Here is a 27583-nt window from a genome sequence, read left to right as displayed (position 1 = left end):
AAAGTGAAGCACCAGTAGAGAGGATCATAGAACTGAACCAAAACACTCAGGAGTCCTTCAACCACATCAGCAGATAACACCAATAAAAGCTTCACATGACGTTGCTTGAAGTCCAAGGGGTCTAATACAAATGATGACAACTTCCTTAGCTCTTTCAAATCAGGACATCTGAAACTGTACTTCTTAGTGTTCCTTCATCCACAATCCATGGTATGAAAATATTTGCAAATAAGACCTTAGTTCCTTGGAATTTATTTTCTGTGATGAATGTTATGATGCGCATGTATGCATGAATGCAACAATCACAAACAGGGGATCACACACAAGGAAAACACAAACAAAGGTCAGGGGATGGATCAAGTCATCATCAAGATCAATCATCCATTTTGGTGGATTATGGTTTTCACCTTATCAACACCCAAGTTCCATTGATATTGACAAGACTTTATCGGATCAACCGAGAATCAAAGCGTTTGTTGTGAGTCACGAGCATGGAGTCAGGTTAAGAACCATCCCAAAGGAGTGTACTAAGGATGAAAACATGTAGATTATGTTCTAATAAGTTCCCAGAGTCTTGATCCCATCTATCGGATATTATAGGTTAGCATGACTGACTCATCAACCCATAATATTCTCAAGAGAAACTCGTATAAGTATAGTATCGCGTAACAATTGTGGTCAAGTCTACACCTGAACAGTCTCCACACTATGTCCTAAATAGGCCAAGTTAGGTAAATGTTCTACGGTCTTCATCTTCTCATACCCCAAATCAGAGAAAGTAATGGCTATCCACAAATAACTTATGTGACATCAGTAACTCCAAAAGGGTCTCCACTGAGTAGTTGGGTCTCAAGCCAACTTGTTAAGGACTACTCCATACAAGTTGAACATGACTATACCATCCTACTATCTTAATTTCACTCAAGTTCAGGTTAGAACTTATCTCACTACTCAAAGATCACCAAGCAGAACAGACAGATTATATCACACAAACAAATATACAAACATCAAATATATAAATATATACACATAAAAAATTAGGCTAAACTCACTTAAGACTACTCCCTAGTAGAGTCGCCACTTAATTCCTGTAGCGGTAAATTCATGACCATCGTGCTATGGATAAGCTTATCGTCAATAAAACCAGAGTCGTCACCGTGCTTTTATTGTTTCCAAAGGAAAAGGGAAAAGTACGAACAAAACCCAAAGGTAAGAAGTTTTCAAATCAAAACTAATAAAATGCCAGAGACTACAGGTAAGGGGGTTCGTTACATAGAGGGAAGGTGTTAGCACCCAAAGTGTCCTAGGTACTCCTAGGGAGCCCTTTTTTATGTGTGCAAGTGTTTTTGGTATAAAAAATGTTTGGAAAAAAATAGAGTGTGGGGATGAGAAAATAATTCATTGATTATATTTTGTGTTTGACAAGACCTTCGGACTTGTGCCTACGTATCAACATAAAAATGAGGAATCAAAACCTCGTAGTTTGTGGTAAAAATTTCAAAGTTGGTGAATTGCTTTTAACAAAAGTTTAAATGAAAAGACACCAAGGGGCCAAAAGTTTGAATGGGGTTGTTAGTTATTTTTGTCTTTTTTTGAAATTTTAAGTCAATATGATTAAGTTTATTTATTTAAGAAAGAGTTTGAAAATTCAATGGCATAAGGCCAATGTTTCTAATCATTAAAATAAAGTCTAAGTTTAAAATCACAAGTAGAGAAGTTTTTTAAAAGAGGGAGAGATTTTGAAATTTAAGAAGTGGGAGGAGATTAAGAGATTATCCTAAGCACAAATTTAAAAGTTAATGGTTGAAAAGATCTGACCAATGGGATGCAAATCCAACAAACAAGAATGTCATATAGAAACCCGTTTTCCCTTGGACTTTAATCAAGCAACAATAAATAAGAAATGAACATTATCTAGACATCATGAATATAAAGGCATCAAATAAATATAGCCATATCCAAGCAAACAAATCCAATAGCTAGCAGTCTTCATTGTCTTCCCACGCATCAGATGAAATATTCCTTAATCAACTCAGAGCAAAGCATCAGACACAAGATCAAAATAACATTTAAGCACAAAGGCAGAGTAGCAGATGAATCCAAGAATATCCTAAGGCTTGCATCAGATGAAGGCTCAGTCTCAAAATGTTGGCATTGGCCAAGTCCTTTTTTCATAGGGAATGTTGTCTAATTCTAAGTCCAAAAGTTCATATCAAGTTCAACGGTCCAACAGATGTTTTTTAGTGTTTTTGTTGTTATTAATTATTTTAAGGTCCTAAGACCATAAACAAAATCAAAACACACAAACAAATATATACAATCACAAGATATGGCTCAAATGAGCAAAGTGAAAATGACATAAATATAAACAAGTTATATGAAATTTAAATGACAATGAATGATAAATGACTGAAATTTAAATTGCATAAAGTAAATGACATGAAAGTAAAGAAATATTAACAAGAGTTAGTCAAATGTTAGTCAAAAGTTAGTCAGTGGTGATTTTTAATTGATTAAGTCAGTCTTTGCAAAATACTCAACCATTCATTCACAAGTATGAATCCTTAAACCAAGACATCTTCCAAGAGAAGGGCTCCAACATGGATAATCCAACAAGTATGCCACTAGCTCCCATGAAAGGAAAAAAGGTCAAGTCTCCACACAATTCCATGAAAAATGGGAGACTTACAATCTCACTTACTAGAATGGTATGCCTTGAGGGTCAAATTTAGCTTTATGTTAAGCAATTGTAACTGGACTCATGCAAAAGTCACAACTATCTGAGGTCAGGCAATAAAAACCTAGGTGTTAATGCATGTTAGAGATTTGGTATGAAGAACCAAATTCCTAAAACATACCACACACTAAAAGAAAAGATCAAGAGGGAGGGATATATCTCAGTCACACTTGTATTGATTCATCTGAAACAAGGTCATTGATGAACCAATTAGCCTTTAGACATTAGAGATTTCATTGGTCGAAAGAGGGAATGAGGAAGAAAAGGGATAAAGATAAATAGGGAGGGGAAGATAGAAACCCAAATTGATCATGGGAGGAATTTCATCAAATCAAAACCATTCATTCATTTTGGGAGATGAAATATACATTTCATCAATCCCCTAAATCTAATGGTTTTGATCCAATAAAAGTCAAATCAACCTTGACCAAGGCCCAAACAGAAAGTCAAACATCACAAGACCATAAAAATGGCTCTACATAACTTTTAAACATTTAATCAATTAAAAATCAATTTAGAAATCAATTAAAATACATTTTAACTTGGTTAAAACCTAAAATCCCTTCAAAACACCAAATAAACGGCCAAGAGATTTATCCTAGGTCAAACAAGGTCAAAGGACCTTAGACAAATAATTTCACTATTTTTGAAAAGTCAAAAGTATTTTAAACAATTAAAAATAGGCACAAAAACATTTAATTCATGAAAAATATCAAAATTAATCCAAAAATTAATTTTAATTCAAAATATGGAAGAGGAAAATATTTAAAGATTTTTGGTGAAAGGCTCATATTTTTTGGATTAAACATGAAATTTCTATGAATTAAATAAAATAGAAGCAATTAAAAGAAAATCAGAAATTAAAATAAAAAGCAAAAAAAATAAGGGACATCAAATCTCCCTCATTAATTGAAGTGGGATATCTAATGGCCACGCGCGTGCTATCTATGGTGGACTTTAGTCAATGCAAAGCACGCGTGATATTTAAAAGGAATAGCTGGGATTAAAACAAATTAACATGATCAGATGGTCAGGAGGCATGCCAACACATTACCGGAGCTAGGGCTCCGATCTTCTTGTCCGGTGGACCTCATCGGACTGGTCCACATCAACCTTCGTTAAAATGAAAAACAAGGACATGGATTCAAAGGAAAAATGCTCACGAGCTCGAATTTGGCCTCAATTTTCTCCAATTCCAAATATATTGAAAGATACAGGGATTTGAATTTTGAGGATCATGAACTGAGTTGCTTCGATTTGACCTCAAAGCAACTCAATCTTGTTGCCTACATTGGTAGGACTTTAGCCAACCAAAAATCAAAGAGAATGGTGAAGAATTGAGAAAGAATCAAAGAGAGAAAGTTTCTGAAAAATCACCTTCGAGGAGCTTGAATCTTGCTTGATCTTGCTTCCAATTGGCATTGGCTTGACTTCAGAAACTTGCAGGAAGTGAATTAGATCAAAGAATGGATTGGATTCTTGGAGTTTCAACTTCAAAATAGAACTGAAATTGAAACTCGGTTTTCAATTGAAATCCTTCAAGTTTATCCTCTAATGGTGAAGGTTAGGGTTGTAGGATCAAAGCTTAGGCAAGGTGTCCTCAATTCTGAGCATGAGGCAATGTATTTTTAGGCTGAACAATTGATTTCCACACTCTTCCATCAAAATGCCAAAAATAGCAATTCTCATTTGCATGGATGCATGGGCGTGTGATAAGACCATGAAGTGATGTCAAAAGGTCCAAAGTTGATCATGAGTGATGCTGAAAATGTGTCATGAAGCCATGCATTGGGAATTGGGAAATGGTAATGAGATTCATCCAAATGGAACCTTGAAGAAAAGTCATGCGCAAGTCATTGAATACTTGGCCAAATGAAGTGATTCTAGACTTTTTGAAAATGTGAGATCAATGGGAACAACTTTCATGTTGAACACTTTTGTATTTGAAGCTTTGATCATGATGAATTTTGAGGTGGAACTTTGGGAAATAAAACATAATTAAAAAATTTCTAAGTACCAAGTCAAATGTTCACTTCTTCCACCTTGAATAACTTTTGCTATGGGCTTCAAATGAAAAACGTTCCTTCATCAAAGTTGTACCTATTTAAAACATCTTCAATGTGGTCACAAATTGGACCTCATTTGGATTTGGCATGAAGGAGTTATGCATTTTAGAAGTTGAGGAAAATTGCTTGTTTAATGGTAATGGCCCAAAATGACCTATAATGTTTCCTCTTCGAACATGCCCTTGCAAGTTGAATTCGAAGTTTATCAAATAATTAAAGTTGGATAATATATCTTGAATTTGATCATGAAACTCGGGTGGCCTTCATCTTATACAAATTGAGCAAGTTATGGTCCTTGGAAGTTGACCTCCTAAGTAGCGCACAGACAAAATGACCTATAATCTTTCACCATAAAAATTGACTTTACAAGAAAAACTAACTCTTTACCTCAACATTAAAGTTGTTTTTAATGTTATAAGGAGTAACATTTCTCTTGTAATCATTTTCATATGACAAAAATTGTAGGAGATATGGTTTAATGAACCCCAGTTTTGACCAGATGACTTTCTCTGGTCAACCACCACGGACTAACTTGCAAACTTGAAGTTATCTTGATCTCTTGGACTCATGGAGGATCATATATGTATAATATGATGTATAATGAAGTATCCCTTGATATTTTTGATCAAATATTGAAGAAACTTGCAGAGGAAGTCATACAAGATACCTAGATGAGTTAGGGCTTCCAAGGCAAACAAGCTTCAAATTCTTGATGAATTCTTGATCAGAATGATAAACGAAGAACATTTGGACCCATATATAATGTTTAGAGCCAATGTGAACCATATATTGATTTATCTCCTTGTATTGAGGGTCTCAAACCCTAGATATGATCTTGATGAGGCATTCGTGGATGTACACATTACCTACAAAAGAAACAAAGCTATACATAGATATATTTTTGGTATTTTGGTTAGTAAATAGTGAAAATAAAGTATGATACAATCAAATGTGCTTGGTGATCTCTCCCCATAAAAACCCAATGAATGAGAGGTAAGGAGGATGCCAAGGTGTGATCCCAAAGTCAATGCGTATGATGAGATAGCATGAGGGATCTTAGTGTCAAAATTAGGATCTTACACGGCTATACTCACTAATGGTTCATTAGACATCATGGGCTTTTCTTGCAATTTTTAGACATGGATATAGACTGCGGAGTCGTACACCCATGACACTGATTTCGTGTCATTAAAGGGAAACGATGTTGGAACTGTTATCACCATATGAGCAATGGGAGTTACAGAGAGGGTCGTCAAAAAGAGATCATAGTGTATCTGCAAAGGTAAAACTTCATCATACGGGATCTCAAGAGTGGACACTTCTTCAATTATGGATGAACGATCTATCAACAATATCCCTTGATCAATTAATTTATGTATGGTGGACTTCAAAATTCCGCACTGTCGTGGGTTAATCAAACATTGTTCATAAGTTGTACTACAAACATGAAATGCATTACTTTTCATCAACATGTTCTTTATCTTCATGAGTGGAGTTTTTAGCTCATCCATAGAGGTCAACAATCTCCTTCCATTGGGTTATTGTTTACATTTGGGCCGTTAGGCGCAAATTTAATTGCCTTAGAATCGATTAAATCTTGCACCTTATACTTTAGGTCCCTACAGGTCTCTATGGAATGGTCGGGAGCGCCATAGTGGAACTTGCATCGGGCATTAACATCATAACAGTGAGGAAGGAATGTTGAGGGTCGCCATAACTCCCTTAATTGTACTAGAGATCCTCTCAACAAGTATGGTAGGATGTGGCTGTATGGCATTGGAACCAGATCAAACCTTCTCTCAGGACGTCTTTGTCTTTGTTGTTATTATTGTTGATAGCATGGTTGTTGTTGTTGTTGAGGTTGATAGTGTTGTTGTTGTTGAATTGTAATTGTGAAAGGTTATTGTTGTTGTTGGATTGGCGCTACAGCGGCCACTTGCTGATACGAGGCACGGTATGTCAGGGCTCTTGCTCTGATTACTGCGGTTGAATTCGTTTCTCCTTTCCTTCTCTTTCCATACACGATAAAGGGTTTCTTTACAACACCATAGGTGCTTGTGGAATTCTAGGTATTTCCCATCTTTATCATATTTTCAATCCTTTCGCTATCCAAAACCAAGTCGGAAAAGCCTAAGGATGTACTCCCTACCATCCTATCTAAATATGGACATTGCAGGTTGCCCATAAACATATCCATCAACTCGCGTTTTAGCAAAGGAGGTTATAATCTAGCCACGAGCTCTCCACCTTTGAGCGTATTCCTTGCAACTTCGTGTGATTGGGCACCATATCTATATTATACTAATAATGCTTAAGGAACGCTTCAGCCATCTCTCTCCATGTACAAATGTGGGTAGCTTCTAGTTGCATGTACCAATCCAACGATGCTCCACTCAAAGAATATTAAAATAAATGCATAAGGAGTCAGTCATCATCAGAATAGGCGGCCATTTTACGACAGTAGATCTCGGAAGTAACAGTGTCTCCTTCATATTTTTCAAAGTCAAGGGCCTTGAATTAAGAGGGGATAACCACACCAGTAACTAAGCATATCCCGGCAGCATCGAGGCCTTAAATGTATGTACTTTCTATCTCTCTCAGCTTCTATTAGATGGCTTTAACCTTCTTCTCCACCTCATAGGCAGGAGGGCCAAAAGCTTCATACATGGAGGCAGCCCTTAGGCTGAAGAAAACGTCTTGTTGGTCATCTCTTTCAATAACAGGAGGATTGAGAGTAGCCAGAGAGACACCACCGAGTGGACCTATTGGAATATGAAATGGAATGTTGTTTTGAGTAGGAGGCAATGAATTCTCCATGACAGGAGGATTAGGAGGGGCATTGGAAGCGTGAGCATGGTGATTTATCTCCTCTTGTATTTTGGCCATTATTTCCTGACCTCGAGCGACTTCTTGGATTGTTTCCATCAATTGTCTCATTTGGGACCTTACTTGAGACACCTCTTCACGAAGGGAGGCTTGGTTCTGTTCTATTTTGTCCATCACTGCTTGTTGATGTCGATGCGTATTGTAATGGTGTCGGAAAGTCAGTTTGTGGCGTTGTTTTCTGATCAAGAAAAGGGGAAATTATGAGCTTTTGTTTTATTTAGTTTTTGAAAACTTAAATGATGCATGAATGATATTTTTTGTGTTAATGCAAAGCTCTTTAGTTATTCATGTATTTTTATTGCAAGAAATACTTAACAATTTACGTTTACAATCAAGAATAAAGGAAATCACACATACTGAACCACAAAAGCTTCATCCGTCCTTTGAATGGAAACATATGAATTACAAATACATGGAAATTGAAAATTACAAGTGGTTGATAAAAATAATCAAACTAAATGTAATCCTAAAAGTGACCCCTTGAGACTTGCGGAGAGCCTCAATGTCGGTGATGAGTTCGACCATTGTCTACTTGCAGAATTTGATGAAATGGTAGACCTCTTCGGGGGTGTTTTCAAGGCACGTGATTAAATCAGCCTCCTTCAACTTATCGGGAAAGTCTTGGAGGGCATGATTAGTCAGCACTTCCATGTTAACATATTTGTCCCTCCACTCGCAATAGAGGGTTTGGAGGTTTTGGATGATCTCATCCCTTTGAGAAACCGAAGCTTCAGCTTCGTGGCATCTCTCCTCCTAATATCTGCACTCACTTTGCAACTCGATGTATGCTTGATTATAGATTCCCGTCTTCATATTCTTGATTTGGTCGCAGGCTCATCCCAAGTTGAACTGCTCGCGCAAGAATCTTCGGTGAACTTTCTCCCTCTCTAGCTGTTCCTTAGCCAAGAGATCCTTACACTCCTTTAGAGTGATCTTAAGCTCGAGGATTTGGGAGTTGTAATGCTCCCTAGCCTCTTTCTTCATAGCATTAGACCTCTCAACGGTATTCTCAAGTTCCCTAATGCTTCGGCACGCTTGATCCAACTTTTCATTGCGAGCGTCTAGCTCAGAATTGGCTCCTAGTAGAGCACCACCAACCCAAACTATTTGGCCTTTGACTTCCCTGGGTCTCTTCTTGTTGACTGCGGACTTATCATAGACTTTCTTACCCTTGTCTTCCAAGGTGTGGTTACTTTCCTTGACATAGTTGAGTTGGACTCGTAATCTAGTGTTTTTCAACTCAAGCTCTTTTATCTTATCGGTAAGCTTGTTCATGTCTTCTTGTAATATGGGCTCGGGTTTGGGCACCAACAGAAATGAAGAAGGGTTAAAAAGGAAAGGCATCTTGATAACCCTATCCCTCTCTTTTACCCACACAAAGTAGGGTTCCTTGGCTAGGATGTTCTTCTTTCCCCAGTCTTGGTCAGTCCAAATTATGCTTGTCCAAACTCTTTATTGTCTCTTCACGCTTGAATCGAGTGGATCCATGGTATTAACAATGAAAGGTATGAGGTCTCTCCCCTCGAGAGGACTCAACATGGAATATTCGAACTGTTTATTGAGTAAAGCGAGGTTGTAGTTGATACATCCATATTAAGGGGACATTCTGGAACCCTCCATATCATATAATGGCATCATTTGTTTCCCATTCTCTCTTATACCATATAATTGAATTGAAGGAGATAGATGGGAACTTTTGGGTCCATGATAGGTTGCTTTGAGCAAAGGATCCATGTTAAGGCATACGAGCTCTCATCGACAAGTGTAACAGAGGAGCACAAAAGGATAAGGTCCCTCCTTTATTCTCATGCCTTGTATGGAAGGTATGATAAAAGTTGGTGAGCAAAAATAGCACCGAGTTTTTGGATAGGAAGACTTCCACTATCGAATGATCCACGAATTTGTCTACACTAGGGAATAAAACTATTCCATGAATCAGAAGTGCTAATGTTGCGCTACATAAATCTGGCCTTTCTTCCTTAATCATCTCGTAAGCATGGGATTCGAGGAACTTCTAAGTTAAACCCTTGACGGTTCCTTTAGATCCCCAATTATCCACTAGTTCATTGGTGTGGATACCCAAGACGGTAGAGAGTTCAGTCAAGTAAAATAATTCTTCCAATTTAGGGAAGGGGTTACATTCCTTTATAGTTCGGTTGAGAAGTCTCTCAATGTCTTCAAGAGTTGGGGAAATTTGAAAATCTGGGAAGGTGAAGCATCTCAGAGAGGCATCATAATATTGAGCTAATGTAATGATTGCACCATAGTCAACTTTTTCGGTTAGGAGATCTATGATGTTACCAAAGGACCTTTAAAGTGTTTACGTTTAGACTCTTGTGTTTGAAAGTGGAAGTGTTTTTCCTTGCTGAGGGATCCATAACTATGTTGGTAAAAGGTCTTGTAATTCTGCGTTTTAACAAACGAAATGCTTAAGAGCTTTTCTTATTAACTAATAATGTATCAATGCATGAATGGATGAACAATTTTTAGTAGTTTCCACTGAACTTTAGGCACGGGGTTCAAAGTCTAGGATCATCATGGAGAAGTGTGAGCTTTAATAATGACTTCTTTTCAAACCAAGGTTCTCACTTTGCATGATCTAGAGATTTTGAGAAATTGGGTGTAATACATTACCCTTAGAGTCATGGACTCCCTTGACTGTCTACCGCTTACGTCAATTTACTTGCCATGCGACAGCTCCATCAAGGAAATCTACTCTAAGTGAGAACTTTGTATCGACCCTCCCGAGGAAATCTCCCTGGGGACCTATACTATCGGTCTAGGCCGGCCAAGGTTAAATGTTCTAAAAAGGGGGTCTTAGGGTCATAGACTCTAATGAAGATAAGGATGCTTATGCATAAAGCACGACGGTCATCGATACCTCTAAGAGAGTCTACAACTAAGTAAGGTTCTCGTACGACCCTACACAAGGAAAGCTCCCCAGGGACCCATACTACTCAACCTCTCCTATCTCAAGTAAGTTCTCATAATCGGGTCAAGAGTCTTTCACACAAGGTTTTAATTGCAATCATCATTGTAACCTTTTTTCCTTTGTCACAGAGCCAAGGTTTTGGACCAACAAAGAAAACATATATATAGGTTAGTAACAAAAAGAAATATATCCCTAGGAAAAAAAATAACGGATAAACCCCCACATACATATAAAAGAAAAATAACCCAAAATATGTTAGACTTGCTTAGGGAAATCGGGTCCCCAGTAGAGTCACCAGGTGTCACTACCAGATGTTAAATCGGATAACGAGGAGCCATACTGAACTAAAGGATGCCTTCTCTATCAGAGAGAAGGAAAAACATAAGAGTTTCCACCGAATTTTATTTGGATTACCTCTATCGGGGAGGAGAGGGGAAATAGTCGATAAAACCCTCAAAGAAGAAAAGATGCCCACGGGTAGTGCAAGGATAAAGAATCGTTCTCACAACTAAGACTTGGGTTTGAAAGTCGGTTACGCAAGGGGAAGGTATTAACACCCCTCACATCCATGGTACTCCATGGGAACCATTTTGGTTGTTACGTACGTGGGTATTTATCTCATTTATTGTTTATTTTCAAAAGAGTGTAAAAGGAGTGATGGGAATCGGGTGATGAGGAATCAGAGCTCCGTAGTTTGGAGTAGAAAATGTTTGTGTGTTGGTTGATTTTACCTTTGAGAAAAAGGTTTTCGGAGTGATACCCTAAGGCACAAAAATAAGGTTTGATGAGTTGTGTTTCTTTTACCTTGAATAAGGGTCTATGAAAAGAATATTTGTTATTAGATTGCACTGAAGTATATGAGCAGAGGTGAAAATTCTAGATAACAAGTCAAGCGTCTTGCGTCCAAAATAATCAGAGTAAGGGTAGGAATGCTTAATTCTTACTCATTCTCCATCACTTAAGGCTCGTGGCGCACAATACTAATCGTAATTTTTTATTGTGTTTTGAATTTGATTATGAAAATGCCACTTGACATTGAATCAATGATTTATTTATTTGATTATAAAATTGGGTAATATGATGGATATACAAAGTAGCTAAAAAGAAAGAAAAGGGTCTCATTGTAAGGTAGCCCAAGAGAAAGCCTGTGTGTGTGAAAAAGTGACCTAAGCTAAATAAAGGATAATGGTCTTACAAACATGTCCCCCTAGGGTGGTTCCATGATGTCATTCTTATAACCAGTATATAAGTTACAGATGAAACCCAAAGTTGAAACCAAGTATCACAAAGATAAGAAAAATATCCTCCAAGCAAAGGTCCTAAATTAGATCCTCTAAGTCCAAGTTGATTAAGTGGAATGAATATTTTTGGTCTTATCATTTTATCATGTTTTTGTTGTTTTTAATGTATGATAAGAATAAGATAAATGACAATAATAAATATGTATGATGAGTTTATACAATGAGTATGATGATTATGAGTACTTAAATATAAATTATAGAGTAACAACATAAAATTAATAACAATGTAACGATGATAATAATAATAATAATAATAATAACTATGGTTAATGGTAATCAAAGTTAGTGAAGTTAAGTTAAGTTAGTGTTATGAACAAGTCAATGATACTTAAGGATTACCTATCCTTAGGTCAGAAGATTCAAAATATGGCGCATCAGGGGATAATTTATCACTGATGCAAAGTATTGAAGATGATCAATGATCAACTTACAATAGATTTGTAACCATGAAAGTTATGCAAACCCCAAGTCCATCTATCAATAGTTTGACAAAAGGAAGACTATACCAACTCAAGGGTTAAAAGTTAATGTTTTGATTAAGTGATTAAGTTAGGCAAGGTATAAAGATCAATGTACAATATGGACAAGATAGTAAGGGTTAGTGTACAATATGGACAAGTTAGCATAAAAGTTAGTGGGTTAGTATAAGTAAAAGAAACAAAATGGAACAAAAGGAACCACAAGTTAATATGTGCATAAACAAAGATTTATCTACATGTCAAATGACCCAAGTTGGTTGATGTATGGGCAACCTATCCATTCTTTAAAGTACCATGAATGAACTCTTGATCATTCATTAATAGGTTCGAAATATGGAAGGTTCAAGCAACCCTAAGCAATCCAATATTATGACAAATATAGACTTCATTAGCCACTAAGTTAAAGACCTCAAAAGTTAAGGAAAAAATGTTCAAATGACATGAAACAAAGCATAAATAAATAGTAGAGACAAAAATAACAATGTTCCATGTTGGAAATATTTTCAGAATAATAAAAATAAGTGGGGCAAAAATTAAAATGAAATTGGAAATAAATAAGGTGAAAATAAATAAAATAGAAGTGAAAGAAACAAAAATAAAATAGAACACATGTGCTAGGCATTGAACCCCTGACTTTGGGGTCATGGGGGATCAACCCCCTCTCCCACTGGGCCAAGCGCCCACTTTTGACCAGGAAACACGCTTAATAAATAAAATAATAAAACAATAGTTAAAAATGAAACACGCGCAGAAGAGCCAATCAGGACATGACAACATAAATATTTGAATTTGAAAAAGCGCTTCAATGTTCATCTTCAACCTTGGAACCTTAGAATCCAAACTCGAAAGTATGTGTTTTTCACAGGATTTAAACATGGAATCATTGCCCAATCATGAAAACAAATCACCCTCCACACTTATGAGCCATTGATTGGCTCTGAATGTGGAGTATTTTGTCTAAAAACAAAAGAACAAGTTTGATCTAAATTAAGAATTAAATGCTGGATAATGGTTAATCAAAGCTCAAAGAATGGGGTTAATGATCAGTGCATGATTTCGAGTTGAACGGCAACTTGTTTGAGTGAAGGGGGTAAGTGTGTCGCATTACGCGAAAAACCGGCGGAGAAAACGAAACAACAGAGCCGCCACCGTGCGTTATTTATCCCAAAAGAGGGAAAGGAAACGCTCGAAGTAAACCTGGAAAAGACATGGTCTCGCGATCATAGATGGATGGGATCGGGAGTCGGTTATGCGAAGGGAAGATATTAGCACCCCTACGCATCCGTCGTACTCGACGGGATCCACGCACAAAAGAAAGGATAAGGCTGGAAGGAAACACAGAAAAACAAAAGAAACTAATTCGGCAGGATATCGCATCCTGGGCCTACGTAGTCTGTCAGGCACAGACATCAGAGTCAACGTAGTTCGGGACAGGGGAAACATGCTCGCTAGGATGTCGCATCCTATGCATACGTATCTTCTCTGACCGGAGAAGAATCAGAGCACTCGTAGCTCGGCTAACGCACGCCAAACAAAACCACACAGGAAACCGACTGCCAATCGCTAGACTTACGTCAGACTCCACACAAACAGGCAAACATGGAAACCGACTGCCAATCGCTAGACTTACGTCAGACTCCACACAAACAGGCAAACATGGAAACCGATTGCCAATCGCTGGACTTACATCAGACTCCGAACCAACACACACACACACAGGAAACCAACTGCCAATCGCTGGACTTATGTCAGACTCCAACAAGCAAACAAGACACAGGAAACCAATTGCCAATCGTTGGACTTATGTCAGACTCCAACACACACAAAGGGGTTGAAAAAGAAAAAGGGCGCCCGGAGAGATCTGCCCATCTCATGCCTACGTACCTCATCTGGTATGAGGATCAGGGCGACGTAGTTCCCCTAAACAGGGAAAGAACTTCTAGCCTAACCAGAGACAAAGGGAGACACAAACTACTAGGGAGACTACGACTCGAGCCTAGAAGTTGTCATGCATATGATCCCTATGTTAAGGTTTCTATCCTAACTTACACAGGAAGCAAGCTAACCTAAACAGCACAGGCAAACACAAGCAAGCACACACACTATATGCAAACAATTGGGCTCATACAAGGCTAGGCTTTAGTCAAGGGGTCAAATCAACCTCGACAAACAAGCCAACTGGAATAGGGTGTGGTTAGCTCTTAACCCTAACATTGAGAGTTAGGGTGAAGCAGATGAAATGGGAAGTGAGGGTAAGACCTCACAGCTCTTATCCCTGGCATGGGAGAACTTGACTCTAATAGAAAGTGTGGGAGTTCAGAATGTAGGAACTCTTCTCCACAAATGACTGACACAACATGATCTCGGGTTATTATCCACAATGCATCAACACATGGTGTGTGAGCAAGGTGAATGACACAACTGAATAGCAGGGGATGGATTGCACATCCCTTTTATCTGCCAATTTCCTCTTAAGAGGTCTTTACCTGCTTGGCACAAAATTAAACAAACACAAGCATTGCCTCTTAAGGAGGGCTTCAGACAGGTGCCTGCCCACATAACAGGACAGGTCTTCCAGACTACATGAAGTCAAAGGAGTTATACCTTAGTGGTAAGCCAACCACAAACTAGCAAAGCAAGTTCAAATGAACTCAAAGCAACTTAGGTACCTGTGAAAAATCTAAACCAATCAGTTCAACTGTACAGACAAACAATCAATAGGCAATAACAAACAGACAGACAATGTTCACAATGTGCAAGCCACAAGGCAAACTCAAATGAGTTAGCATCAACCTACAAAACACACAAGTGTTAGTAATCAAGAGCAAACATCAATGCTCAAAGGAGGAAGCATCATCAACTATGGACTTGGATGTTTAAACCTGAAATCAAAGCCCACATGTAAGCCACAAACCACTAGGTCAAAGCCTAGGGTCAAAGATGGAGAAAAAAGTCAAAACAGAACCTCAAATTTAACATGAATCATCCTTATCCAATCAAGAACAAATCTCAAAAAGGCTCACATAAAAATCATTAAGCATATTCATTTCATGAGCAAAACATGGCAAGGCATGCAAATGATGGTCACATTGAGACATCAAGAAGAAAAATGCACATCAAATCCAAAATGACTCAAATAAACTTGGTAAAATTCATGAGTACACAAGACATACAACATGATCATTATACAAAAAATCAGAGGCATTGGACATCATTAGGCATGGCAATCACATAACACAATTCAAACAATCACATGTGTGACACAAATTGTCACACCAAGTTAGCATGAGCATAAAACAGAATGGGAGCATGAGAAAAATATCAAACCAAAGCCAAAATGTTCATCAACATGTCTAGAATCCACAGACAAAATTTCAGAATCATTGGATAAGAAACAAGCATTTTATGATGAAAGGAACAAGGAAATATCATAAATGGATACATGTTCAATCACCCTAGGACAAATCATTTTTTCAGCCAAGCACAATTTACAATTTAATGATCATAAAAAAGCAGACAGGATAACGAACACATAGCAAAAAATTGAGATCAAATTGATGCATTTTTCAATTTATTGTGGTTTTTGAAGTCCATGAAAATAATTGAAGGTTAAAATGGAGCCAAGGCATGAAAATAGGAGGGAAAGTGAAAAAGGCATTGCAATTTGAAAAAGATCCTTCAGGCAGATTCGAACCAGGCGCCTATCTGAAACTATGCACGCGCTTCCAAACGACTGCGTTTTGCCTTAACCCTAGCCATGCAGCGTGTTTCCAGATTCGTAGCAAACGCATGAGTTTTTCCTAGCTAAATCCTAGCAAAACTGTGGCCAAATCTGGAAACGATGAACTTCATCTTCTCCAGAATGAACACGATGAACACATTCCCAGCAAATCTCAAAACAGTCCAGAAATCTCAAATAATAGCATCAATCGGTTCATCATTCCACTTACATCAAGGATTCACAAACAAATCATGCAAAAACAACAACACATGCTCGGATCGAAGAAAAGAAAAAATTGCATCAAACTTTCAATTGTTCATATCTTCGTGTATAATGCACCAAATCGCTCAAAATTCATACCAGAATGCTCACCAATGGAAAATCTTCATGAATATAACAAAGAATTGCAAAATTATTGAGATCAAAAACTGACCTCTTGAAGAACAGCAACCTGGAACTCGTGCTATAAGGCTTGGCAATGCTTCAATTCTTCTCCACAATGCTTAGTGAGGTAGTTGATCATGAATTTGAAGCTCAATTGCACACGAATCCAGCTAAATTTGCAAATGCCATGGATGCTTCAAGCTTTGGATCTGGTTCAATATCGCACGGTTTTCTCTGAATTCACGTCCAAACCTACACAAATATGCTTCATGAATATGAATCAAGCAATAGGAAACGTTCTTGTGTGAAGAAATTGAAAAAAAGTTTGAGAGAAAAAATTTGTGAATCTTGAAATTCAGATCTGAAATGTGTGTTCCTGGCCAAGGCAGTTATGATTAAGTATATATACTTCATGCTAATCATGTTTAGAACCAATTTAAGCCTAATGCAAATGTGATTAGCAACTTTAAAGGTGTAAGTGCAAAATGAGTTCTTCACCCTCCATGCATGGGAAGCACATGAACAGTACCAATTTCTGGCCCAAATCCATTTAAAATAAGTCCATGCAAGCTTTAGGATTGGTTTTGTATGCCCCTGATCATTCAATATGATGTTATGCAATTTTCTTCCAAAAACTTCATGAATAAGCCAAAGACCATGCAAATGAAATTCATGTCGTGTAATGGTATGCTTGGAAAGTACATGTTATGAGGATCAAAATGCAAAATGAACCACTCATTTTGGAGCTTTGGTTCAAAAGTTATGCTCATTTGAATTTTCAAACACACTTTGCCATGATTGGATCATATCTCTTCAACCACACATGAGAAATTCATGATCTTGGACTTTTTGGAAATGGGAGAGAAAGATATTCAACTTTCATGTTGGACAAAATTCCATTTTAATATTCTTGATGATGTAATCTTGAGTTGAACTTGGTCCAAAATCTTTCCATTTTTGGAAAGTTCAAATTACAGGTCACTTGCTATTTTTGGAAAGTCTTGATCTGACTTCAAATTCTTCAATGTTGATGTTTGAAATGTCAAATGAGACTTGTTTGAACATGAATGAGGTATCTCTAATCACTTCCCACCTCCAAATCCACAGTTGACTTTGCAGTTGACTTCTGTTGACTTTTAAGGGCCTCAGATGACTTGCACATGCGCTGATGAATTCTGAGCCTTCAACACTTGGCCAAATTGGTTCAAAATGATCCTTGGGTCATGTGAACTCATTTTACCAACCCTAGGGCTTTGATCTCATGGACAATGCTCTTGTTGCCTTGCACAGTTGAATCTCCTGACCAGTCTGACTGATGCAATGCAATGGACTATGCAATGTGAATGCAATGTTATTGACCTAAAAATGAAATGTATATACAAATGGGAGGTGCAAATTTGAGGTGCTACAAAGTGGAACTACCTAATCGAAATCGATTTCAGAGTGGTGATCTAATGACTTAGTGAAACTCAGGTGAGGTGTAGGGAAGGTGAGTTAGGACTTGGGAAAGTTTGAGTGAAGTTCAAGGATGGATTCTAGGTGGTTATTTGGAACTGAAATACTTTGAATCTCAAAAATCGAAACTTTGTTTTGGAATGTTCAGCTCGGGTTTGCAGCTGGGTGTATTTTCCTTTTGAAGCTTGGTTTTCTGATGGAACACCTTCCCCTATTTATAGGGAAGGTGATGGAAGTGTTTGAAGGGAAAAGTGAGATGGTTTTCTTTAGAAAGGTGTGAAGCCCAAAACATGCTCAATGTTGAAACTTTCTGGACAAGTGTGGTTGTGTTAAGACATGGTTTTCCCCTCGACTCAATCTTTTTTCATCCTACCATCAAAAAGGAGGGACCAAGGGGCTTGAATCAAAGTTGTGTTAGCTTTAGCTTTTTTCCATTTTGGGAAACAGTGGCATTTGACTTTGGTTTTGATTTGGCTTCATGTGGCCTTGATCCTCTCCATTATGAATTGAAAATGTGTCTTGGTATGTTTAGCAACATATTTGGAACCAAATGGGATCATAACAAACAAGTTTAAGGACCTAAAACAGGATTATTCAAATTCTGGCTGAAGCATGTATGATTTGTGCATCATGGTAAGTCAGCAACTTTGAACCAAGGCCAAATGAATTTGGCTCATGCATTTTGCCTAAAACGTGTGTTAAATGTTCCTTGCAATATCCTTGATTAGATGCAAAAAGAAACAGGTCAAAAGGAGCTATGGTTTGGAAATGGCAATATGGTAAAGAAGTGGTCTTGGTCAAGTTCGTAGGGCATGGTAGGCATGTTGGACCAGCTTGGCCAATGCAAAAATTGAGGTCCTTTCTCAATAAATTAGGTCTTGGACCTTGAAACAAAGTTAGAGAGAAACTCAATTAGGACATTTTTCTCAAAGTGTAACTTTAAAAGCTTGTAAGATGAGAAAGTTATGAACTTTGGAACTTGCCATAGGCCATTCTTGCCAAAACGTGACCAACCAACATGCCCAAAAAATGTCATTTTGAGATTCCTTGATTTTTATGGTACACTTTGGTTCGAATTATTAACATAGAGCTGGACTAGATACTGTTGGGAGAAATGGTCGGGTGAGGGTCACTTAACTTATAAGGAACATTCCCTTTTTATTCATTTTTATTCTTCTTTTAAGCTCATGATCATTCACTTATTTGCATCAACATCTCTACGTAGTGTGTGCTTAGGATGGTATTGATTGCTAGTTAAACTACTTAAGGAATACGAGAGAATGAGAATTCAAGGCTATGAACATAATAAGTACTCAAATTGATCTCCATATTTGGGAGACTTAAGGTGATAAAACAATACTGATCTTGTACAGTTTTCCCAAGTCTCCTCAATCTAACTTGAATTTCATTTGAAGCCTATATACATTCAAATCATGCAATAAATTTCCAAGTCTTATAAAGGAAAAACAATTTGTTATGGCTCAAGAAACTGGGAGAATCAACAAACAACATGAAACCATGCATAAAGACTCGATAACACATGCATTGACTCGACTAACAACAATTAAACTAAAAATTGCATAGAATCCTGATAAACATGTAATAAAATAGAAAAACAGTAAATCTAAATAAAAAACAATAAAGAGAAAGCAGTAAAGTTCCTCCCCCACACTTGAACCAAACATTATCCTCAATGTTTTGATAAAAGTTGGAAAAGGAAAAAGAACCTGAATGAAATCCGTGAAGGCACCAGTGCCAGCCACGACCTCGGCCTTGGACTTGGTTCATACCACCTGGTCCATCATGCTACCCCGACCATACCCATCATGCCCATGTACGTCATCCATCAGGACCTGCAAGCTAGTCAATTGTGCAGATAATGAACTCAACTAGTTGTTATGATGATATTCAGCTGCTTGTGAAAATCGAAGGTGCTTTATCATCTCCTGGTGGTGATGTTCCAATGAGTTATGGAAGGTTTGCCACTGTTGGGGCCGCTCTACCATAAGGGTCAATGATATCTGAATATGCTGAATGTTACCAGCCATGGTGTACTATGATGTCCTCATGTGATGCACGCGCCCTAAAAGTGACGTCTGGTATCCTAGATCAGCTGCACATTATTTATCATATATGTTCTAAAAGCATGCATATGTCCCATATACTCCATAATAGTTGTTTGTTGTGTTTGCATTTAATTCATATGTTGCATCATATCTATCTGTTGTTGATCCATGGCATAAATTAGGTTGTCACACTCGACATCTATGGCATTTTGGGCGCGCATCTCACTAAGTATTTCATCAAGTGTAGCGCATGCGGATCCGATAGAAGTACCTGCAAATTGGTCAAAAAAATGTGGTGCAGTGTGTGTAGGTGAATCAGGAATATGGGGGGAGTGGTATGGTGATGGATCATGCAGTGGAGAGCTCTGCTCTCTCTGATCATACTCATCATCGGTGTTCCCTCCAACATTAGAATTATCAAGAATGTCCATGGGCACCGGTATAACCTCAACATCAACATTCAAATTATAGTCCAATTGGCCCACATCTACACATCGGTGCGGTTTGGGCTAGGTAAAACAACACTAGGCACCTCTCTGTTTCCAATCATCATTGAGTACCTCTCTTCCCTCTTATTCTTAATTAACCGCATATGGTGGCATGCATCTATGTCTAGGAAATGTATGGGAAGAGGGTCTATAGTAGAAAGCTCCCTTTCTAGGCCTAGGGCGCGAGTTATGGGGGTAACCAATCCTCCAAAAGAAATAAGTCCCTTCTTAGTGGTGCAAACTGCTTGCATGTGGGCCAACATGAACGAGGATAAATTAACCCGCGTAGGTATAAAACAGAGTGAATATAAAATAATTCCTTAGCACTAATTCTACTTTTATTCTCCCGCCCAAAAATAGTGTGTGCCAAAATTTGGCAAAAATAGCGTATGGTCGTTATGGACATGAGTCGCATTGCTACCCTCAAAACTATCAGCACCGTTTTCGGTTAATCGTTCCCATAACTGACCAACTTCATGCACCCTATCAGTATCTAATGGTGTCTAAAAAATGACACCCTCTCCATAAGGAAATTGTAACCTGTCAGCCATTTGATCAAGACTAAATTCATATTCTTTGTTAAACATACAAAACTTAATAGTGTCTACTATGCTAGCAGTCCAACTTCGTGTGGTGTAAACTAGAGAGCTAAGAAACTCTAAAGTTAAACTAACAAAAGTAGGATCTCTTCATGCACAAAAATAGGTTAAAGTTAACCTATCAAGCATCCAATACACACTGTTATAAAGCTTGAAACTACGTAAGCAAGAATCATTCGCGTACCTTGTCGGAACAATTTCCCGGTCCAGAAGAGCTTCATAACATCTTCATTGTTTTTCACTGTCTCTTTCGTCTTGAAACACAATGCCATTAAGGTCAGCACCTCCTTGAGCCATTGATAAGAAATTTGAGAAAATAGAAGTTGTTTGAAGAGGGGATTGAGTTTATGTGAGTAAGAATGGTGGAGGTTTAGTATGAGATGGTTTTTATAAGGGTGGGTGAGTGGAGTTTAGAAGATGAAAAGATGAAGTTTGAAAGGTTTTTGGGAATGGAAAATAGTAAATGTGAGTGGAGTGATGAAAAAATAAAAGTGGTTTGTTAAAAGTTAAGAAGATGAAATTTTGAAAGGAAAAAAAGGTTTAATTATGACTTCTGCGCTTTTTAGGTCCGTGGTGAAATCCATGAGGTGCGTGGCGAACGCCATAGGTTTAAAATTGGGCTTCTGCACTTTAGAAGCCCATGGAGAATTCCATGGACCTCTTTGCTGTGTTTTTAGTGATACTTAGGGCATTCTTTTGCTGTTTATTTTACACTTAAGGGTTAAAAGAACATAATTTTTGAAAAGGGATAAATAATTAAATAGATTAAAAAAAGGGAATTAACTCAAAACTTAAATAAATAAAAAATTTAAATTGAATTTAATTGAAGGAATAAAAATTCCATGGGTTGCCTCTCACACAGCGCTTTGTTTAACGTTGATAGTTCGACAACTCAGGAGTGTATGCACTCATCGTGGTTCTTTCTAGAATGACTCATTGGTTAAAATTTTAATAATCTTCATTTTCCATGCCACTTATAAATCCATCTCTTATATCCATCACCTTTTCTTTTCTTCCTTCTTTGGGATGGTTCATTCTTCTGAACTTGTGGGGATGTTTCTGGCTCCATCCTGAGTATCGATTTTTCATGTTTGGGTTCAATTCTTTCATCCACCACCTCAAAGTCTAACCTTCGCCTCTTAACACAAATGATCTCCCTAGTTTTATGATCCTCTAATTTTCTCTTTTTATTCAGGACCTCAGACCAAGGTGCATTTGTGTGGATATTTTTCATCACCCCCGTATATCTTTTGGATTAGGAGTCTACTTTAGCTTCCATAAAACTTTGCAAGAAAAAAATCAGTGGGTTATAGGGAAAAGGAACAACATAAGGTGTTTCCTTATCTGCCACTTTGGCGACCTCCCTTTCGGGTGGTGTTGGTGGATTTTTCTCAATCTCTACTCTTTTCTCACCAGAACTCTCCTTATTCTCCTTAGGATTTTCGATTTGTTTTTTCACTACTGGTTGTTATAACGTCTACGTGTTTCTCAGGGAAAGGTTCTAGAGGTGTCTATGCAAGCAGGGATATTTGAGTCTCCAAAACCTTGTTGTGAGTCACGAGGGACTTGACCATAATGTTTAACCGCCTAAGGATTTCATTAGTATGGAGGTTTTGTTTTCTAAACTCTTCATTCTGGATAGTTTGTGTTGCTATAAAGCGCTCCATCATAGATTCTTCCCTAGAGAGAGTTTGCATCGCAATGAAATCCTCGATTAATATTTCGAGGTCAGATTTATGGAAATCTTGTGGTTCCTCAAAATACTAGGAGTAGTAATTGTAGAGAAAATTTGGGTGATCCATCTACCTAGGATTGAAGTAATTGAAAAAAAAAGTGACTTAGTCTATACGGTGCTACAATGAAGTTATGATATTGACTAAATTGTTCCCCGACAACGGCGCCAAAAACTTGATGTGATGCTTACCTTCTCTTTGATGCTTTCCGCAAGTGCATGGATTGTATCGAGGTAATATAAAAGGTTGTTGAACCCACAAAGAACAATAGTAAATATTATCACTTATCACTATTGCTATGTAAATCTAACGCTAATCGAATTTAGATGAGAAGGAGAATTAAATCAGCAGATAAAGCAAGTTGGTTTAAAATATTTAACAAACGGAGACCGGAATGTGATTTTCAGTGTACCTTCAGGACTCAGATAAATGTCGACACTTCATTTTTATTTAAAATATTTTTCATAGGAAATATTTATTTAAAAATGCTGCTCACTTTCGCGCAGCCCATGTTATACTTCGAAACCGTACCAGTCATGTTGTCTCTCCACACGATACAATTTCAAAACAATTATTGAAAGATAATAAGTCCTTAATAATTTCTTAAGCATTGTCAATGTTTTTAGAAATTAAAATCCATTTTTTGTTGATCGGATACCGATCTCACACCGTCGCGCTGTTGACCAGTATCAGAGTGTTTTCGCTTTCACGCAAAACTTTTTAAATTTAAAAACTAAAAATTCAGAATCGGAAAAAATAAATTAATATAAAAAATTAGCGCCAATAAAGTTTACCGAGTCCCGTCTGAACGACGATCCTCACATACTGGGCTCTAGAGCTTAGCCGGAGATATTGGATAGTGAACAAAAGCATAAATAGAGTTTCAATGACACTACAAAATATACATGTCCATGGAAGTAGTAATAGCAATGGAATATAAATTCATAATTAAAATGGTAAGACAAGATTAGTAGCATATAAATTCGACAATTAAAATAGAAACTAACTAAGATTAAAGGTAATTTAGTAAAAATGGTACGTAAAAGCTTCAAATAATAATAATGGGAGTAATAAATAATTGAGAAAAAGTAAATTAAACCTGAAAATTAAACTGCAATTTGCTCCAAACGGAGTCTTTAATTCAGTACAGGAAGTAAAATTTTGCTGGAAATTAAATGCTGGAATATAAACTTGCTTCAAAATAAACACCAAGTGTAACACTAAATTTTTCTACAATCCCTTTTGTGTGAGAAATTGAAGCTTTTATGAACTGATATTTGTGCCTAACTATGCTTGGATGCCGAAAACTCAAAACTAAGAACTATTTATAGAGTGAAATATCGTAAAAACGTTATGAAATCGTGTTGAAGAAGTGGAGAGAAATGTATGGGAAGTAGGAGAAACTCATTCCACGCAGCTGCTATTTTTCTGAACACGAAGCCCATGGCGGACACCATGGTCTCACGGAAAATTACATGAGTGCAGAGTGGAGATCGTGGCTGGTTTAAGGTCCATGGTAAACGCCATGGTTACATGGAGGACGCCATCAGTTCAAATCATGCAGACTGCATTTTTTTTACTTTTTCTTGTGGGGCCCTTGGTTCCACGTTGTGGCAAATGCCATTAGTTCAGAAATGCATATTTTTTTCATTTTTCATTGTTTTTGTCTCATTTTCTCACACAAATACTTCTATCTATTTAATACCTGAAATACATACAATATGCCAACATAACACAATAAATAGGGGATAAAACAAGCTAAAGTATCGGGTGAATCGAGTCGGAAATGTGATGTGTTTTATGGTTATCATTTATTTTGTTTTATTATTAGAGAGAAAGTAATAAAACTAGAATAACTAAAATGAAATGAAAATAGAAAATAAATAGAGAAAGGGCATTATTGGGCTTATGTTGAGTAAGTGAAGACAAGGTAAGCATCATGCAAAAATATTAAGGTTAAGATGGGGATAGCCTAATATGGGAATTAGGTTTTGGATAAAAAGAGATTTGTGATGGATAAAGTGTAAGTACGTGTTTTTGAAAGTTGGAGCAAATGTGGCAGAATGGCTAAAGGTAGAAGAAGGGAAATCAAGAGAGGATTTCATCAATTGCTAGGTTTTTAGGTAACGATGGGAAAATATTTTAATAATAAGGAGTGCGAGGGAATGGTAGAATAGAGGAATCCTTAACCTCCTTAGGATTGGGTGATCTATATCTCAATTCATATTTTTATGTTATAAATATTGTTGTATGATGGAATTGGTGTGAAATTCATGTACCTTATGTATGCATATAATTTGCTTTGATGTTCTTGATGATGTTATACCATTGGTTGATGTTTGAAGGTTTTGACCTTAATTGTGTTAATGGTGATTTAGAGATGATGAGCATGATGACATTGTTGTAATATGATGTTGATTCATGAACCTATGGAGTAAATAATAAGTTAGGAAGCTATAACAATAAGAAATTGGATTTTGTTAGATGGTTAAAAACTGATCTTTTTTTTACAAAAAATAGCAGTATGTGTCAATCTGTGAAGGTCATGTCCCAACCTGCTCGATGCATGTGCCGACCTATATAGGTCATGAGTCGACACATGCAGTCAACACATGAAATAAAATGCTACAGGCTTTAAAAATGAGGTACATACGCCGACATGTACATGTTATGTGTCGACCTGTATAGGTCAAGAGCCGACTTGTACGCGTCATGTGTCGACATATAATTTCCAGAATGTTTGTTTTGCATTGTTAAGTGATTTTGGCCAAAACCTTTTATTCGTAAGTTCGATTTAGATGTCGTTTAAAGTGTTAGAAAGAAAACTCTCAGAGCTATAACATGATAGTGATATATGAATTGTTTGAGTATTATTCCTATGCCTACTGCGTGGGTAAAGTTTTGTTCATATGTTCGATTAATGAATTATTGACCTATCATGACGATTTTTGTCATAACTTTCATTCTGTAAGTCCAATTTAAATGTCATTCAAGGAGTTGGAAAGCTAACACACTAAACTACACAGTACTAGTGAGAGTTTGGATGATTAAACTAGGATTATATGTCTACTATTGTTGTGGTTTTCATGATGATGTGATGAACCATTGAGCAAAATGTTGAGTTTTCGTTGTTGATACTTTGGCGTGGCAAATTGCTAATATAATTGCAGGCTATTTGATTATTGTGTTTTGATGACATGTGGGTTTTAATGTGTAGTTTTAATTTTAAACTATCATTTTGATGTTGTACAGGAAATTATGCAGTTGATGTGATACCGTTTGTGTTATCGCAATTGATGTGACTATGAGATGAATTATTATACTTATAATGATAACATGTTGAGTTGAGATACATAGTTTCAATCTGAAACTATATTGTTGATGTTGTACAGGAAATTATGCGGTTGATGTGGTACGTTTTGTGTTGTTGAGTTGTTGTGATGGTGCATACATTCATTCGTGCATCATGAGTTGTTGTTGTTTTGAAAGAGGCGATTACAGGTTTTGATGTTGATGACCGGTAATTATCCCAAGCTTGATGTTGAGGCTTGGAGCTTGGTGTGGGGTTCATGGGTTCACAGTTGATTGGAACCTAGTTCATAACTGGAACCATTGTTGATACCAGTTCTGCATGCATATGATTCTATAATTTTATTGAAAGTCACATTGCATTTTGATTGTGTATAGTTGTGAAGTGGATGAAACTTGAAACACTTGTTGTGTTGTATAGTGGATTATGTTTGAACTATAATGTATTTAATCTATACTGATTGTTTATGTGCCGTTTATTATTGAAATAAATTCTCACCCCTTATGTGTAAATGTTGCTTGATACTCAGGAGTAGCATTACTGAAGTAAGTAGAAGTCAACTCATGGAGTTGCTTCTTATTTTAGCACTTTATTTAATAGCGTATTGCTCTGATTATGTAACATCGGGTTGGAAACGCTTATTTTAATGTTATGACATGTTTATGTTGAAGTCATAAGACTAATTTTATTGTTGTGCATTCCTAAGCATGATGAGAGGATTGATCAGAACTATCTTATTTTTTATTAAAGTTGAAGTTTGAGACAAAATGTCATTACTTACCTTATCTTCCATAATTGTTGATGATATTTCTGCTACAATGATACTGTAAAATGAAAGTGAGCATGCGATGATAGGTTTAATGTGAATTGATGTAACCCGTGCTACAAAGCAGGATGTATTTGTAATGTGTGTGACACCCTTGTGGTTATGATTTTAATTAAAATATATGTTAATTGTATGTGGGATTTAGAAGGGTGTTACAATGTGCATTTTGACTTGCTGAATAAGATAGCATCCAAAACTCTAGTAGTTGGTCTTATAAAAATAAAGTTTTCAAAAGAAAAATTATGTGATGCTTGCCAAATGGGAAAGCTAACCAGAGTTTTGTTTAAAACAAAGAAGGTTATTTTGACATCAAAGCCTCTTGAGCTTCTCCATTTAGACTTGTTTTCCCTTTCGTAGATAAGAAGTCTAGGTGGCAACTATTACGAATTTTTGTTTGTTGACGACTAATCTAGATTTACGTGGACTCTTTTCTTATCCCATAAGGATGATATTTTTAAATCTTTTGTTGACTTTTCTAATGTTGTTCAAAATGTTTTTGGTTTTAAAATCATCAATCTCCATAGTGATCATGGTGGGGAATTTGTTAACCATCATTTTTCAAACTTTTGCACCGAAAATGGTATTACTCACAATTTATAA

Source organism: Lathyrus oleraceus, chromosome 7 (genome assembly GCF_024323335.1).
Source record: "Lathyrus oleraceus cultivar Zhongwan6 chromosome 7, CAAS_Psat_ZW6_1.0, whole genome shotgun sequence".
In the NCBI taxonomy this organism is placed as follows: Eukaryota; Viridiplantae; Streptophyta; class Magnoliopsida; order Fabales; family Fabaceae; genus Lathyrus; species Lathyrus oleraceus.
The sequence above is the reverse complement of the archived record's forward strand: the minus strand, read 5'-3'. Positions refer to the sequence as shown.